Source organism: Castor canadensis, chromosome 6 (assembly GCF_047511655.1).
Source record: "Castor canadensis chromosome 6, mCasCan1.hap1v2, whole genome shotgun sequence".
In the NCBI taxonomy this organism is placed as follows: domain Eukaryota; kingdom Metazoa; phylum Chordata; class Mammalia; order Rodentia; family Castoridae; genus Castor; species Castor canadensis.
The window spans coordinates 156,777,783-156,783,782 of NC_133391.1; positions in this window are offsets into that span (position 1 = coordinate 156,777,783).

Consider the following 6,000-nt stretch of genomic DNA (forward strand, 5'->3'; position numbering starts at 1 on the left):
TTCATGTAATGACTTCTTCACCATTTGGGGAAAGAAATCTTAAAACTGCTCTCTCAATGACAGATTAGATTTCACAAACTATGTTTCTAATACTGCCACTTCTTTCAAACTCCACTGCAATCACAGTAAATCATTCAGTTGTACCCTTTTTCCTATCCAGAGGGTGGCTCCTATATGAACATGAAGATATCCTCTGTTCAAACCAATTTAATTAATTCAGTGGTACCAGGATAACAGCTATTCCTCTTTTGGAAAATGAAAACTTACATTTTATACTTCCTTATGATGCTGTACATGCCTCCCTTCTACACCTTCTACAGCCCCACCCATGTATGTTAATTCCATCTCTATAAGATGGAGATCAGTTCACCACCCATGCTACTCACAGAACTCTCTTAGCCTATTTTTCTGATGTACTGCAGTTTCTTTCCTCATAAGACATCAAAATCATTATTCTGAAATATTGTGACTTAGGCTAATACATAAAAGCACATCTTCATTGCTTCTTCATATGTTTTCATTGTCTTCTTTCATAACAATTTTCATACTTTGTAATATCTAAAAGTATAATTAGCTATGCAATTATCTGTCTGGTTAAATATTGAATTCTACTGGAACTATTTGTATCTTGGATATATATACACATTTAGTAACAGTATTTATATATATATATATTTATATTTATATAATTAAAATTAATGAAAGCTCTTCATTCAATGATTGCCTTGAGCCAAGAAGGTGTTGCATAAGAAAACGCAATTACATTATAGCTGTGGAATAATTATTCTTGCATGTAAATCTACTTTGTATACAGCTAAAAAGTATTTGTGTCAATATATTAAACATTTATGTTGTTTAAACATTCATTCAAAAATGTGCCTCCATGAAAAATAAGGTAGTATCTATCTCGTGAGCTGATATGAGACATTTTCTATGAAAGCTTGCCAGTTTTCCCAAACTTAAAAGGTCAAAAGTGTCCTTGAACTATATCACAGTCTCTTATTCCCATTTCACATTATCTCCATAAACAAGTTTGACTTCTTACTCCTGTTATTTTTCATAAGAATAAGCTACAAATGTGACAGAAGTGGTTTAGGTGTCAATTAGTGAAACACCATTAACAGCTCTAGTGATTTTGGTGCTGAAATAATGTGCTATGTGAATGCGTTTTTTCTTTGCAAAAGGTTTGGTAAACATCTCTGTTGACATGGTAACATTTGTCCTATGATTAATTGTCATGGGTGTTATTCTACTTATGTAAGCTTCTTCTACATGAACTTAATCATGATTGATCTGACAAGAGGTGTTTAAGTTGCTGAAGAAACACACTCCTTATATGGGCATTTACATACATTCGGATTCAAAGACAAATGAACGTTGTGTTCTAAAGTTATATCCAGTATCAGATAACAGAATAAAAATTCAATGGCAATTTTGGGAAAAATAATATGATCTTCACACTTAATGAATTTGAATAATAGCAAACTTTAAATTGAAATATTATATCTTTAGTGTCTTATGCTTTTGCAATGAAATAAGTAGCTGAAAATACTATATACCAGTTTGGGAAATAATTTGGCAGTTTTTATGGAGTAAAGTACATACTACATTAACCAGTAATCTCCCAAATATTTACCAAAGTTCATCCCAAATTTTATGTGTGGATGATTGTAATATCTTTATCACTCATCACTGCCAGTCCCTTGAACTGATATTTGAGTAACCATACCATCATCCATCTATGCCATGGAATGCTGTTCAGTAAGACAAGAATGACTAGCGAAAGAACTACTCTACATAAAAAAAAGTCAGACACCAAGTACTGCATACTATAAGACTTTACTTCTAATAAATTCTTTTAAATGAAAATTATAGGGACAAAAATCTACTACAAACTTTTCCAAACATTTCCTAACAGGAAATAAGGTGATATGATAAAGATTGCTTTACCAAACCAGTTTCCTTTTATACATGGACCCAGGTTTGATTGCATTTCTTAGTCTCACTTAAATTCGTCTAATATCTGAGTTGGATCTAGTACACTAACGGTTTAGGAGACAGATGAGTTTTCATGAAATTGGCTCATTTTCACGGTCCTTATTCTTCTGCCTTCTTGATGGAGAGCACAGAGAGACGTTGGAAGTTGTTGAACACAGTGGAAACACGCAATGAAGATACTTTTTATTTATCAAGACTCCGCTATGATAGCTCTTTAAAATTGAAACAGGATCTTTTTTAACAAAACTTCATCCTACCTGACCTGCTCACTCATTGCATTAAAAAGAAAACCATTATTTCAGATTCTGGAAACTACAAGTGTAAAATTGTATTTAGGCAAAGTTTCTCCGTATTAGTTAGAACAACATATCACTCCACAAATCTTTAAACATTCTGCCGTACCAAGGACTGTTTTCTTTCCTTCTGAATGTTTTCTGCTTACAATTACTCTCACATTCAACAATTTATCTCTTCACCAAACATTCACGGGGTGTTTGGGTCCAACTATATGAAACTGCCATCTCTGCACCTACTGACCAATATGCAGGGCAATCGCGCACTGCTGCTCATTTTCCTTTTGTAGATTTAGACAGGGAAAACCCATCCTCTCAGCTGTTTAGCTTCTCCAGTTCAGGAGCAGTGATAAGTTAGCTACCACTTTTCAGACTGGATATGCAGCTTTCTTCTGTTAACAGAGACTGTTCAGATTTAGCTCATTTATTTCCAATTCTCAGATGCAGTAAGCTTCATTTCTTTTTTATTATATTGTGCAGACTGCTGGCAAGTCCAAGTAAATAATAATAACTAAATTACTGTCCACAAACAAAGCTAAGTCTTGTTCTTGTATTCTTGGATTTTCCTAAGTCCCAAATCTCTTCTTATTGAAGCACACTAATTACAATTTACAAACAGAATATCTCAGTCTTGAATTTTCTACACAAAGAAACTTTGTAATGATTATATAAAGGCAAACTATACAGATATTTCTAATAAGATGTTTTCTTAATTGAATTATTTTTTATCTGGATTTATGAATGATAAATTACTTTTGAAAGAGAAAAAAATGAACAATACTTTTGATGATTGTCCATATTTTGTTGTGATATGGTAATGACAATATTTTAGCTATATTTATTTATTTGATACAAAATCAGCATCTCATACATGCTGAAATTGTGACTAAATTTTTAGGCAGAAATATAGAAGGCAATCTACTGATTATATAATTGTTAACCTATTTGTTAATCAATCATAAAGAAATGATTAGATGGTCCAAGTAACATTCAGAGTGTCTGATTTGTGTTCAATGTCATAGTTTATAGTAACTATTTAAAAATTAATTTAATGCCACAGTCAACTAAAAAAGATAATTACAAGTTCATTTACAGCAAGTCCGGTACAAATCCCTGGATACCTTTGCCTGTCTTCTTCATTTGTATTTCCCAGAATAACTATAGAATGTTCTGGGAATATGACATCCTAAGATAAGGAGGAACTGTCCAAAGAAGTTAGACTCTTCTATACCCCTATAAGAGGAGGATGTTCTGTTTTTCTTTAGCCCAGTGACCCACACTTACCTCAAAGTATTAAACTCCGGGGGAGTGGGTATTGTGACACTCAGCTTCAGAACAGACTCCAGCACATGTAGATGAATCTCCACCCTCCCTGGGCAGCTTTTCTGAGTTTGACTAGACTGATTTCCCATGAATCCTAGGCCTCTGTCTAGCTTCACCACCCCTCTGTGAGTAATTAAGTTAATCTGCTTTGTGTTTGTAAGTATCTGTCTTGCTGGATTCAAACAAATGATAGAATAACTGGCACTTGATAGATTTGCTTCAAATTAAAAATCAAATGCACAATAAAGTTACCTCATCAGGGAAGTCATGATTAATGTGATCAAATAGTTTTTACTATCAGTTATTCAATTATCCAAAAGTTGTACCCATGAAATAATTTTCAAGTCCTTACACATTCTTTCAGATGCTACAGATGTTTGAGTGGAAGTTATAAGAGACTCAGTTTTCAGAAGATCAAGGTAAAAATACACAGGGCATTCAGTCAGTGAAATTAGAAAGGGTAGGCCTACAATAATCATTGCAGAGATGGAGGGAAACCATTGGAGGCTTCAGCCTTGGAGGGAGTATCCTGCTACATCTTCCAAACTTTTCTTTGACAATTATCCATTTGGTATTCCTCCAAGTGCACCTGGTGTCCTGAAGGTGTGATTCAACAGTTGGTGACACTTGACTAAAATGAGTAATGTCATGACAGATAAGCAGCAACTGGTGCAGGATAAGAAAAGGCAGATTTAATTTGCAAATATGGAATATCTTCTCATCTTTCAGTTTATCATCTTCCCACTTTTATGCTTAGTTTTTTTTCCTTGTGTAATATTATTATGAACCACCACATGGAGATTTACATAACTTTGATCAATTTAATGATTTTGGCTTATAGATAATGTAACAAATCAGTAAATCTTGATAATTTACCTGATCATAGAATTAGTAAAATCAGTATCCAACAACATGGGAGTATGGGGTTGGGTGAAGCAATGGGCTATTTAAAGTAACTGCTACGCTGAGTATTTTCAGTAGGCTTAGTTGTTGTTTTGGTCCATTCTTAGGAGCAAAATGTTATGTTTATTTGATGGAGTCAAAACTCACTGGCAGGTGAGGTCAGGGAAGGCATTGCAGACAGGAGGCAATGTTATATGAGTAGCAACCATGAAATAATCCTGCATGCCTGGTCTAGAATGTGCTGTAGGACACATGTATTTAATATATTGTGGCCAAGAGAAATGAGTCACAAAACCCAGTAAGTCCACACCGTCATGCCTTGGTGAAGTGGTAAGTTTTGAAAGGGCTTAATTTTCCTATCATTTTTGGGCCAACTTTAAGGATCAGGTGTGGGTTTCATCAAACCAGTGGTATTTTATATACAAATATGTTATATTGGTGGTGTGACCAAAATCTTCAAAAGATTAGTCAACTATGATTGCTAAAACACTATACATAGACTAGGTTTCTTAACAGATGTTCATTTCTCGCAATTCTGGAAGCTGGAAAGTCTAAGATCAAGGTGCTGACAGATGTGTTTCTGAATTGATAGCTGTCATCTCATTGTTTTCCTATATGGCAGCAAGAGAGAGAGAGAGAAGAGAGAGAGAGAGTATTCTGATTTTTCTTATCTTCGAGGGACACCAATCCCATCATGGGTCAATGCCAATGACCTCATCTGCTGTAAATTGACTCCCAGAAGCTTCAATATGTGAATCTAACAGGGATATCAAACTATCTAGCCTTTCAGAAAGATCCACACAATTATAGATTTAATCATGATAAGTCTATTTCAAAATACATAATGCCCATAAACATCCCATAGCACTAATAATATTATCACTCCCACCACAGATGAAAATAGAGACATCTCAAAATACTAAGGAATTTCTTCAAGGTCATTCAATTTAGAAGTGGAAAAGATCCAGTACTTCATATTTCACTACTGTGTTTCAAGCCTGTGGTCTAAACCTCAAAGATATGATTTTTTCTGAGTTTGATTTGATTTGTTTAATATGAGTTTTGACTGTAGTAATCTCAAATGACAAGATAATGTATTTTTTTCTCATGGGTTTTTTCTATTTTCTTGATCTTTATTGTTTGAATCACAAACAGAAACTGTGCTTAGGAATTTAGATTGAATCTACTTTCATTTACTTAGCTAAGAGAATTCAATCAGATTGTGAAGCAGAATTTAAAATGTGAGACGTGGAAGTCCATGCTATTCAGGTCACTCAGAACACCTAATTGAAAACTATTAAAACCACAGTATTTCTGCCCCAGTGTTATTTTTAGATAATTCGTATGCAATGGGTACAGAATAAAGTTGACTGTGAATATAAGAATATATAGAGAGACATTAAATTCTAGATAGATGACTATATCAGAAGATAAAAGTACAATATAGAAAACAAATATTTTAAAATTTAAATAACACTTGATT